Source organism: Bos indicus x Bos taurus, chromosome 18, assembly GCF_003369695.1.
Source record: "Bos indicus x Bos taurus breed Angus x Brahman F1 hybrid chromosome 18, Bos_hybrid_MaternalHap_v2.0, whole genome shotgun sequence".
In the NCBI taxonomy this organism is placed as follows: domain Eukaryota; kingdom Metazoa; phylum Chordata; class Mammalia; order Artiodactyla; family Bovidae; genus Bos; species Bos indicus x Bos taurus.
The window spans coordinates 29,330,910-29,343,660 of record NC_040093.1 but is presented as its reverse complement, the minus strand read 5'-3'; the positions used below and the strand labels follow the sequence as shown (position 1 = coordinate 29,343,660).

Sequence of the window (12,751 nt, the reverse complement as noted above, 5' to 3'; positions counted from 1 at the left end):
CATCACTCTTCCCTTTTACTTTTGAACATGATGCAGACCCCTTAAAATGGCTTTTAAAGCCTGAAGAAGGAGCCTATTGCCAACTTGATTTTGGGCTCATGTTTCGTGTGTGTGTGTGTGTGTGTGTGTATACAACTTCTATCGTTTCCTTTTCACCTACTACTCAGTTTGCTCAGAGCCTTCACTTGGGCTTCCCTGTGGCTCACTGAAGAATCCGCCTGCAATGCGGGAGACCTGAGTTCGACCCCTAGGTTGGGAAGATCCCCTGGACAAGGGAAAGGCTACCCACTCCAGTATTCTGGCCTGGAGAATTCTGTGGACTGTGTATAGTCCATGAGGTCGCAAAGAGCTGGACATGACTGAGCAACTTTCACTTCACTTGTCCACTCTAGCCTTCCTAAATCCTTCCTGTCCTTCAAGTGTCACTGAAAAGACATTTCACCCCTTCTTGGTTTTCTGGGTTAGGTTAAATCCTGCTTGTGCTGTGTCCTGAGCACCTCATACTTCACCCTTCCTGAAATACATTCTCCACAGTCAGCTCATTTGGGGGCTGGCACTCTGTCTTTTTGTTTGCCATGCATCCAAGAGCCTAGCCCAGGGCCTGCCACGTGAGGTTGGATAGAATTGAGGAGGCACATGAGTAAGGCTTGTGATACATGTTGGAAAACTGTACCACCAGTGTTTTATTTTTACTGAAATTTAATTCTGTGTCCACCAGGAAACTATATTTACTCAAACAGGGACATTCTTGTAACTGCCTCCCCTTTCTTAAATATTTGTGTTATGATTTTCTAGCTACAGAGCCGCTGACTGCATAATCTTATGACTTTACAGGATACATACCCTGAGTTATTTTCTCCATTTCTATCCTTGTAGATAGCCTGGAGAGGTCCATCTCTCCTTTTCTTTCTTTTTTTTTTTTTTTCATCTCTCCTTTTCTAAGTCTTGTCCAATCCCAGTTCCAAATCCACTTCCAGCTTGGGGTTACACGAACTGGGTTCCTGAGCTTTACTTGCTTCTTTACATTTCTGTGTTTGATTTGCCACATTGACCTTAGAGAGCCTTCTTCATTGCATGTGTCACTGTCTTCCACATCTACCATATCTTCCACAGGCAAGGGAGTTAGTGAATAAGGGGCATTTCCAAAGGACTAGGTGGGCTGTGGGTGTAGGTAGCAAGTGGGGATATAGGATGTGAGCCACCTATAGGTGTCTCTGATGCACTTGGAATTCATGGCGCATCATCGGAACTAAACAGAGAAATCGCAGCTCTGGTGGGTGTATGTGCCCCTTCTCTGGGAGGCCCAGTACTTGGTCTACTTCAAACGCTTTTCCACTAATGCCACTGGACCATAATCAGCAGAGATCTATTTTGGGGCCACTAAATGAGAACTCAGGAGGACAAGTGGCAGCATCATTGAGGATGTGACATGACATGCTGGATCCTTGAATGAATTAGACTTGGACCTTAAACTGTTCAGTATCCTGGTCTGACAAAATCTCCTTATGGTGGACTTTCCAGTACAGGGGAAGAGGCCTCTCATTCTGTCAGATCTTTGGTGACTGTGGCTGCTTTGTGATCCCAGCCTGCCTGCCTTATTTGCTTATTTTTGGCTGAGTTGGGTCTTCATTGCTGTGCAGGCTTTCTCTAGTTGCAACAAATGGGGGCTACTTTCTGGTTGCGGTACACAGGCTTCTTATTACGTTGGCTTCTCTTATAATGGAGCTCAGGCCCTAGATGTGCAGGCTCCCGTAATTTCAGCTCATGGGCTCAGTAGCCCCACAGCATGTGGGATCTCCCTGGACCAGGGATCGGACCAGGCATCAGACCGGTATCCCCTGCATTGCAGAGCAGATTCTTAACCATTGGACCACCAGAGAAGCTCCAGCCTATCTGCTTCTAACCGGGAGCCAAATTACCTGCCTCAAATCCTGACTGTTGGATTTGCTAGATGTGTAACCTTGAGCAAGTTACTTAACCATCTCTGTGCCTCTGTTTCCTCATCTGTCAAGCACAAATAACAGAGGTACCACATAGGGGTTGTATAAAAATTAAATGAATTAGTATTTCCAGCGCCCTTGGTGAGGGGGTCTGGCTTGTATGAGGGCTCAGTAAGTGTGAGCTACTTTTATTAACTTATCCATTCATTGCCCGCCTGCCTGAAATGCCTTTCCTTTTCTTCTATATCAAAAATCTCATTTTTTGTTTTCTCTTTTTTAAAGTTAATGTGTAACACATAAATTGCATAAATATTAAGGGAAAAGCTTGATGAGCTTTCTCATTTTTCAGAGTCCCACTATTATGTGGTTGTCCCAGCATCACTCTCTTCCTGACCACAAATACCCAAATCTCATCTAAGGAATCTGATTGGAGGAGTTTCAGGACTTCTTGCCCTCTCAATGGGCACCAGCAGGAGGCAGTGTGATATAGGGGAGAAGCCATGGTCAGCATGACCACTTAGTTGTGGTCAACTCTTTGAGACTTCATGAACTATAGTCCATGGAAGGGTAGCCATTCCCTTCTCCAGGGGATCTTCCCAAGGCAGGGGTTGAACCTAGGTCTCCCACATTGTAGGCAGATTCTTTACCAGCAGAGCCACCAGGGAAGCGCCATAGTTAGCATGTTAGGGACCAAATAGGCTTATCCTGGCCCTATGAAGTTACAGGCATACCTCAGAGATATATAGTGCAAGTTTAGTTCCAGGCCACTGCAATGAAGTGAGTCGCACGAATTACCTTCAATTTGTTAAAAAAAAAAACTCAACGTCTGTGACCCACAATAAAATGAGGTGTGCCTGTACTAGCTTGGCTAGGACCTTAACCTCTGGAAGCCTTGTTTTCCCAATCTTCTAAGGACACCAGACTACCAAATGGACCCTTTAGAGGGTTGTAGTGAAGAGGAAATGAGATAAGGCCTGTAAACAATGCCTGATACACTCCAGTTAAATTATCATAGTAATAGTAAAATTTTAACAAATACTAATACCCAGTGTCAGGGAGGGTGCTGTGAAATAAGCAGTTTCAGCCAGTGCTGGTGAGAGTAAATCAGTACAGCTTTTCCAGAGAGCAACTCAGAAAAAGAAAAAGGGAAAAAAAATGCAAAAGCCATACAAATTGCCTTGTTCAGAAATTTACTCTATGGAAATAATCATGAATGAGAGCACCAAGATTTAAGTACAAGGATTTTCATCACAACATTACTTGTTATGTAAAAAAAATCAGAACTCAAAAGATAATAAAATTGTTAACTAAGTCATTGTGTGTTCATAGTAAGGAATTTTTATTGGTAATAAAAATTGTACCTAACCATAAAATAATAATTTTGGACCCAAAGATTATTTTATGCTCAAGAGGTAATAAGAGAAAAAGGATAGAAACATATATGTGACAACAAATTTATGGAAATAATACTCATAAAAAATTTTTTGCATGTTTACTGTTTATCACTTACTATGCTAAGATGACTTAGATCTGCCATTTCATTTGATCTTAACCAAAATGCTGCAAAAGAGGTCTCATTTTGCCAGTGTTACTGTTGAGTGAACTGAGTCTCTAGGAGGTTGACTTGCCCAAGATACCATAATGAATATGTTTGAGTTAGATCTCAGATCAGATATGTTTGAATTTTTAAAAATATTTATTGATATGGCTGTGCCAAGTCTTAATTGCGGAACGAGGGATCTCTGTTGTGGCACATGGGATCTCTAGCTGCAGGAATCTTTAGTTGCCACATGAAGGAATCTTTGGGGCCTCCCAGGTGGCGCCAGTGGTAAAGAATCCACCTGCCAACACAGGAGACATACGAGATGCGGGTTCGATCCCTAAGTTGGGAAGATCCCCTAGAGGAAGAAATGGCAACCTGTTCCAGTATTCTTGCCTTGAAAATTCCATGGGCAGAGGAGCCTGCTGGGGTACAGTCCATGAGGTCCAAAGATTCAGACACGATCGAGGGGATCTTTAGTTGTGGCATGCAGGATCTAGTTTCCTGACCAGAGATTGAACCCAGGCCCTCTGCATCAGTAATGCCAAGTCTTAGCCAATGGACCACCAGGGAAATCCCCATATCTTTTTATTTTTAAATGGATGATGGTAGATATCAAATCACTACTGCATTTATATTTCATTGGATATATTTATGACAGTAATATAATAAATAGTTTTATTTTTAAATGTTAAGATCTGTAATGTGCAGAAGTTACATCTTTTGTATCTAGTTAACACATGATGAACCACTTCAGAAAATTCCCTTATGCCCCTTTCAAGCCAATCCGCATCCCCAATTGCTCTTTGGGTTTCAATGCCTTGGTTTTGTCTGTTCCTGAATTTCGTATAAACAGAATCATGTAGTATAATATACGCTCTCTGCTGGACTTCTTTTGTATCACCATGTTTTTGAGATTCATCCCTGTTGTTCCTTTTTATTGCTGAGTAATGTTCCGTTGTACAAAAATCCACAATTTGTTTATTCACTCTCCATAGATATTTGGGCTGTTTCCAATTTGAGAGTTACAAATAAGGCTGCTGTGAGCATTATTGTACAAGTTTAAAACATGTAAACAAGATGAAAAACTTTTAGATGTCCACTTATTTTTTAATTGGAGTAAAATTGCTTTATAATATTATGTTCCTTTCTGCTGTACAACAATGTCAATCAGCTCTGAGTATAATATATCTGCACCTCTTGAGCCTCCCTCCCAGATATCAACTTTAAAATTGACAAGGGGATACATATTCTTAGGCAGTAATTTCTTTTCTTTTTTTCTTGTGAAATATACATTCAAAGAATGCCTGTTTTCCAGTAAATCCATTTAACCATGCTGCCTAAGCTTAATAATGCAACAGTCTGTTGAGTACATGGTTGCTGCTAAGTCACTTCAGTTGTGTCCGATTCTGTGCGACCCCATAGACGGCAGCCCAGCGGCTCCCCCGATTATATGGTTACCTATTGCAAATATCTTCTCTCACTCTGTGCTTTATCTATTATTATACTCTTCAGAGAGTATACTTAAGAACCACTGGGTATCTTAATTTACGTATTAAGTATAATTTAATTTATCATTCTTATATCATGAGAGATGACAGGGCTTGTTAAAGAAATCCTTTCATTCATAAGTCATAAAGATATAGATAATATCATCTTCTAAAAAAACTGTAGATTTTTGCCTTTCACATTTAAGTCTTTATCCACCTGGATTTTATGTTTGTATCTGAAATGAAGAAAGGTCCAATTTCATTTTTTTCCATTAGGTATCCGGGGATCCTAGCGCTATTTTTTAAAAAGATCTTTTCCCACTCTTTGTAGTGCCTCCTTTGTTTTAAGTTAAACGTCCATAGAAGTGTGTCTGCTTCTAGGGATACGCCATTTTTCAAAATTGTTTGATGGCATTTGTTGTTGTTTAGTCACTAGGTTGTGTTTGACTCTTTTGTGACCCCATGACATGGGGTCACATGTCACCCCCTCTGGCGACTCAGGGACTGTTGCCAGCTAGACTCCTCTGTCTATGGGATTTCCCAGGCAAGAACACTGGATTGGTTTGTCATTTCCTTCTCCAAGGGACCGTCTCGACTCAGGGATCGAAACCGAAGTCTCCTGCATTGGCAGGCAGATTCTTTACTGCTGAGCCACCAGGGAAGCCCATGTGATGGCATTTACAAGCAGAAAAACTATGAAGACCACTCCATTAAACAAATTGTGTGGCTTTTATCTAGTCATTTAACTTCCCTGAGTTTCCTGCACTATTGGGGGAATATGATGGGGTCGCCCAGTAAAGCAACTAGAAGTTTTGACATAATAAACCTCAAGTGACAGTGGTAGCCATATATTTTTTTTCTTTCCATTGTTATATTTCCAGTGCTATGAAGTATGTGGAAACAAACCTGCTTGTGGCAGGAACTGCCAAAGGATGTGACATTTGGGTGGGTCACGAATGACGTGGAATCTGTCATCCTTTTTTATGACCCCGATCTGTTGGCTGTCCACAGTGCATTTCCCATGTGTGTTTCATCTGCATTCTATTTTATCTGCCTTAGAAGGGCCCAGAGGAAAAGGACTGTGCCCCACCCCACACATCACTTGTAGGGAACCCCAGTAGCAGTCGCCTAAGAGGACCTAGAACTGGACTGGCTCCGTGTTTGTCAGACACACAGACATGTCATCGAGGCCTCTTAAAGATTCTTGCCACTGTAGTGCTGCAGGATTCCTAAGTTTCACCCACATGCTGCTCCCTCCCCAAACCCCAGCCACCGGCCAACACAAGTACAGCCAACAGACTCACCCACTTAACCCAGCACCACCACCCATGGGAGTGGCGAAATCCATACCACACCCCCTGTACAGCTGTGCCTCTGGGAGAGGGAACACAGGGTCCTGCATACAGTAGGCACACGATAAGCATCAGGTGCATAACAAATGAGTAACCATGTTACAATCAGGATATAGGAGAGCACATTTCCATCTGCTGCAGTGTAGCAAGAAGTGGGTAAGGTGTTCCTGGTCCTGGGTATGCACTGGAATCACGGTGTTGTGGAGGGGCTATTCAATATATATATTCCTTCCACATACACACACACACACACAACTGAATTAGAACCGGAAAGGTATGTGCAGAAAGGAGTTATTTTAAATTAAATTCTCTGGGAGAATCTGAATTTTGATGCTCAGTCAGGGATGGGAATGATAGAATTATTAAACTCCTGAATCATTAAAAGTACCAAATTGGCCATCAATCAAAATTTAAGATTTGCTTGCCTTTGAACCTGTTCGTCTTCCTAGATTTTATCCTGTGCCCCAAAATACAGACACAAACATATTCAGGGCAGCATTTTTGAAACAGAAAAATAATTGAAACTAGAAAAATGTCAGTCATTCATTAAACAACTTTTATTGAGCTTTATTCTCATTATGAGAGACAGCACTAACAAGAAAATAATAAAATCCTTACTTTTATAGAGATTTATGTTTTATTCCATCAAAGAAGTACTGAATGAATAATTTGTGATACACCCAAGCAGTGAAATAAATATTATTGTAGGAACAAGGTTTGTCAATATATACTGCTTTGGAAAGGTGTTCAAGACAGTTCTTTTTTAAAAAAAATTGAGGTATAATTGAAATAACATTAGTTTGAATGTATTATTCAAAAATCAGTAAATTAAAGAAAAAAGAAAAACATGTTGCAAAACAGTGTGCATAGTATTGTCCAATTTGTGTGTAATACATATATACACATGTGCATATATATATACATAAGTAGAAAAAATGTGGAAGAATGTTCCCCCAAAATTGTTAATGACAAATATCATTGGGAAGTATGACTGCAGGGAAGCAGATTTCTAGTTTCTCTTTATACCCTTTCATGCTTTTTATTTAAGTTTTTATTTTGTATTGGGGTTCAGCTGATTAACAATGTGGTGACAGTTTCAGGTGAACAACTAAGGGACTCCGCCATGCATACACATGCATCCAGCCTCCCCCAGACTCCCCTCCCATCCTGCTGCCACAAACATGGAGCAGACAGAGCTCCATGTGCCATACGGTAGGTCCTTGTTGCTTATCCACTTTAAATACAGCGGTGTGTACATGTCCATCCCAAACTCTCTAACTGTCCCTTCCCCTCATCCTTTCATGCTGTTTAAACTTCTTAACCTAAAGAAACATTACTTTTATAATTTTTTTGGTTAAAAAAAATTCCCTATAACCTGCAAAACCTATGAGATTTTAAACTTCCAGCAGGGGGCAGCAATGATTCTCACGTATTTCTGATGTCAGCGTAAAACAGGATCAGTGTCCACAGATTTCCAATTCCAGGCCCCAAAACTATACTTGAATTACCAGATTACAAAAGAAACAAAAAGCAATATCAAAGAAACCTTAAAATTTTGTAGAAATTTGTGACAAATAATTCCTATAGGGCTCTTTCTTCCTTAACATCTGTGAGTGAGTCTACGCTGCCTTTTTCCCCTCTCTGAAGCTCGGTTTTCTCATCTCCTTTTAACAGAGAAGGCAATGGCACCCCACTCCAGTACTCTTGCCTGGAAAATCCCATGGACCGAGGAGCCTGTTAGGCTGCAGTCCATGGGGTCGCTAAGAGTCGGACACGACTGAGCGACTTCACTTTCACTTTTCACTTTCATGCATTGGAAGAGGAAATGGCAACCCACTCCAGTGTTCTTGCCTGGAGAATCCCAGGGATGGGGGAGCCTGGTGGGCTGCCGTCTATGGGGTCGCACAGAGTCGGACACGACTGAAGCGACTTAGCAGCAGCAGCAGCAACCTTCTGTTAACATCAGACAGTTTGACAAGCTAATCTTAAAAGATCTCTTCCCAGCTCTAAAACTCTATGACTTTAAGAATCTAAATCGGCATCAGGAAGAAACAAGCCCCAGTGCCCTCTGAAATTAATTGGCTTATCAAAGAATCTGCTTTATAGCTCTTAGCTGATCAGGATGAATTATTACTGGTTTATCTGTAGTGCAGATCAAAGAATACTTTTTGGGAGGGGGTGGGAGGGGAGGATGTTGGTATTTACTCACTCCACTGATGGAGAAAAAAGGAGAACTCTCCCACTCTATAAATGTTTAGCATGTGTGTAAAGGTCGTAGGTCTGGTGTTTAGAAATTACACACAGGCTTACGAAAGAATCTTCACTGGGTTGGCCAAATTAAACAGCAGGCAGTTGTAGAGAAATAAACACAAGTTAACATTTAACCATGAGTCCCTGTTCTTGCTGCTGGGTCTTTCTCAATAGGAGGGGCCAAGGAGAGTCAGTAGGCCCGCTAGCAAGACACTGAGCTCTTCTGGGAACACAGCCACCTACCACTTCTATAAAACACATACTTAATATATGTATTTAAATCCTGAATCATAAACTTTCCTAGCTATTTTTCATGTCCCAACAGCAGTGCCTTTTTTTTTTTAAGAATAATTCTTTATAAATTATAATTCTTTTAATTAGTTTTATTTAGTTTTTTGACTGTGCCGGATCTTAGTTGCAGCATGCGGGATCTTTGATCTTCATTGTGGCATGCAAACTCTTCAGATGACCTGTGAGATCTAGTTCCTCGACCAGGGTTTGAACCCAGTCTCCCTACCTTGGGAGCGTAGAGTCTTAGCCACTGAACCACCAGGGAAGTGCCTATAAATTGTAATTTAAATTTATTTTTCCTTTTAACATTTGCCTGAGATTACACCACTAAAATGTCTGAGTTAAGATTTAAGCCTGTGACTGTCAGGATCCAAGAGCCTTGACTGTGGTCCTCTATGAATGAGGATTTTCTCCTTCTACTTGTTCTCTGGAAGCTGTGAATGTCTGCAAGAATTGATGAGTATAAGGTGAATGATCACTTTGTCACAAAGCTCTGTCTTGCTTATGTATATTAAGCACTCATTGTGTGCTCATCTCCGGTAAGTGCTGGGGGTAAGGGTATCAAAGGATGAATTATTAGACTTGATCATTACACTTTAAGAAACTTCTAGTTTTTGGAGCTGACAAGTATATAAACATAACACGTGAAAAATAATAAGAAAACACAAATGAGGAAGAAGAAATCAAGGCAGCATAGCAGGATAGTTAAATCCATGGGCTGTGGAGTCCAGTTCTTAGCTGTGGGACCGTCTAAGCCTCATGTTTCTCTTTTGTAAAATGAGGAAAGCTTAGTGTTGGTAATTGCTGTGAGGGTTAAATGATTTAATATATTATTAAATGGCTTAAGATTGAACTTGGTAGGTGGAAACACTTATTAAAATGTATTGTTTGGTAAAGCTTAAGCACAGTGAGAATCAAACTTGCCAGCATATGTCTGGGGTGTTGACATCCCTTTCTTAAATTTTCCTGAGTTGCCCAACTCCAAGAGTCCCATTTCCTTGAGCTGTATTCTTTTCCCTGATGTAGTTGTCTTTTGATCCTACTGTAATGTCTCCAGAAAAGAATGATGTGGCAAAGGGACCCCAACCCCTGCTCACCAAAACTTGAGCTGCATCACAGAGAAGCTAAGACTGAGAATAGTCCTCAGGACAGGCAGATCAGGAAAATTAACCCAGGAGTATTTGTTAGAAAATGTCTAGGACCCACTCCCTGAGATTTTCGTTCTGCTTCAAGTCCAGTTTCAATACATACTTTACTAATATTTGAATTTAATTATTATCATAGGAAGGGTTTCACATGATTTTATCCTGCAAATCAACTCCCTTCCCAACCCTGCTTATTTATTGTTCTCTCCCAAACACTGACTCACCTCCTTCATCCTCAGTCAAGGGCACTGCTTTGATATGCTACAGTGGCTGCCCCCTTTCAGCCTTGGCATGAGTCTTGGCATGAGGATGGATGCGCTCTTTCATCTGAAACCCTCTGCCTTCTGACAGCTGTGCATAAGCTTACACATCTCCTCTCAAACCCACTAAAAACTCACCTCCTTCTGGAAGCCTTCCCTGCTTGAGTTCTTTACTTTTGTACTCCTGTCCTGTGCCACAGATGCAACTGGGGTTGTTGGGATGTAGACAGACAAGTGTCCTTGTGTCTCAATTGTGCGTCAAGTTATGGTTCTTCCCACTGAGGGCGGCGTGGGTTTGTGGAGAGGGCAGGGACTCTGGAATCTGGCATGAATTTGTACAGCAGCAGCACTCGTGAGTTCTCAAATTCATTCTGGCTGTCCTTTGTCACCTTGGGACTGCTGCTTTTTTTCTCCTGTGTGGTCATCTTCCATCCCTGCTTCTCAAGGCAGCTGTCCCCTCCTCGCTCCACTTTCCTTCTCTCCCTGAGTGGGCAGAGGGCCCTCTTCTAACTTCGCAAAGCACAGCTAAGACTGTCTGTGTGCCCCACCATTTCCTGTAGTGTCCTCCTCTGTCAAAGGGGGTTGATTACAGGTCCTTCCTCCCTGAATTTCTGTAAGAAAGCAGTGCCATGAGGCATGTTCACAGGATTTGGCATACAGCAGGTCATGGCAGTTACTTTAGACTGACTGGTTTGCTCCAAACCCATTTCAGCCCTGTCTTAGCTCACTTTCTGAACTTCAGGAGGCTGGAGGGATAAACCTGCATAACATGTCACAAACTCCCTTGCAGCTCCAGTTCTGTTTATGACTTGGATTCCATTTGTGTGAGTCTTTAGAACTAGGAGCTACGTGGAGGAAGAGGCAGGTGTGAAGCATCCATTTTGCTGAGGCCGTTTATGGCCAAGGCCTCGTGATTCTAGAACCAGCAGCTGTGGTGGCAGCTTAGCAGTTCTGAAGCTTCCGGACGGTGACAGAGGCTGTGGCTTGCTTGTCAACGAGTTCCACAGTATCATTTTGGGAGTGGTTCCTGGATGTTTAGCCTGGAGTCTGTTTCTTGACTTTCTTACCGATTCTGTGCGCTAAAGCCATACCCTTTAATAAGTCCCTTCGTGCTTAAATTAGCAAGAGAGAAACCTGCTGTCTGCAACCAAGAGAACTGATGGTTATGTTAAGTGTACAATAAACGTTAGCTGTTATTATCACTTTAAAACTGTGTCGAAAGCTTGGTAATGAGAGCACGTAATTACATTTCAGGAAAGGGAATTTTAAACTACCAACCAGATAAGACCATGTAAAATGATTTCTACAGTAGTGCTGTCCCAAAGACAGCTCTGTGTCATCATCTTTGATGATGGGGATGTTCTATGTTCGCATCCAGTATTGTAGCCACTAGTTATACGGGCTATTGAACACTTGAAATGTAGCCACTATGACTAAGAAACTGAATTTTTAATTTGATTTAATTTTTAATTCACTTATATTTAGCAACGACATGCAGATGGTGGCTACTGTGTTGGACAGCACAGTCCTTAAGTGTCTCAGCCTTACCTTCCAGAAGGGTCTGGACAACCTTCTCTGTCTCTAGCCAAGAAACTTCTTCATTGGTTCCTCAGTCCCCAGTCTCAAGCCACATGTTGATGATCTACAGAGGTGCAACATTCCCCAACAGTGATAACTTTGATACAAGTTTAGGGTCTCATTGTCCTCAGGTTTCATTCCAGGATTGCAAATTGGCTTTTTTTGTTTTTTTAATATTTATTTGTTTATTTGACCATGCTGGGTCTTTAGTTGCAGTATGTGGGATCTAGTTCCCCAACCAGGGATCGAAGCCCAGGCCTCCTACTGGGAGTGCAGAGTTTTAGCCACTGAGCCACCGGGGAAGTCCCACAAATTGGCTTTTTATTTACAAAACCCAAAAGTTTATGGAAGTGCTTTTGCTAAAATGCAGTCCGTATTGAAAGGGAAATTTCACCTTTCACTTAGAGAAAGAAAACCATTTATTATGTTCAATGTATGTATATATTTTCCATAACATCTAGGTATTGAGTTTTCAAAAATATTGGAGTCCTTTATCAGTTAGACAAGTGGTTCTCATACTTTGCTGAGTATTAGAATCATTGTAAGAAAGTAATACTTGCCAGCCACACTCCAGACCAATTAAATTAGCATTGTAGGAAATGATTAAAGAGAACCAAAATTTTATCTCCAACAATCTACTTTTTTCAAAATTAGATTCCTATGTTAACTACTAATTAAAAGTTAATAAAAATATAAGAAAAATAATGATAGGATTTTTTAAAGGGGTAATTTATTGTGAGTTAAGATAATTATAGACCTGTTATTCAAAGCCAAACTTTTTTTCCCATTTTGGTTGACTGGAGACCACACAGAGATCGTAGTCACAGAGCCATCATGCAATAATTCTGGGAAGCTTCTGGAACACAAACATTCACAAAGAGTACAGATTTCAGGGACTTCCCTGA

At 41.3% G+C, this 12,751-nt stretch overlaps 1 protein-coding gene across 1 annotated transcript in view; it reads left to right on the top strand.

The window, feature by feature from the left end:
• The window catches only part of NIP7 (NIP7, nucleolar pre-rRNA processing protein), a 66,596-nt gene that overhangs the window by 35,029 nt on the left and 18,816 nt on the right, over nucleotides 1-12,751 (top strand). The gene's annotated exons all lie outside the window — the stretch shown is intronic.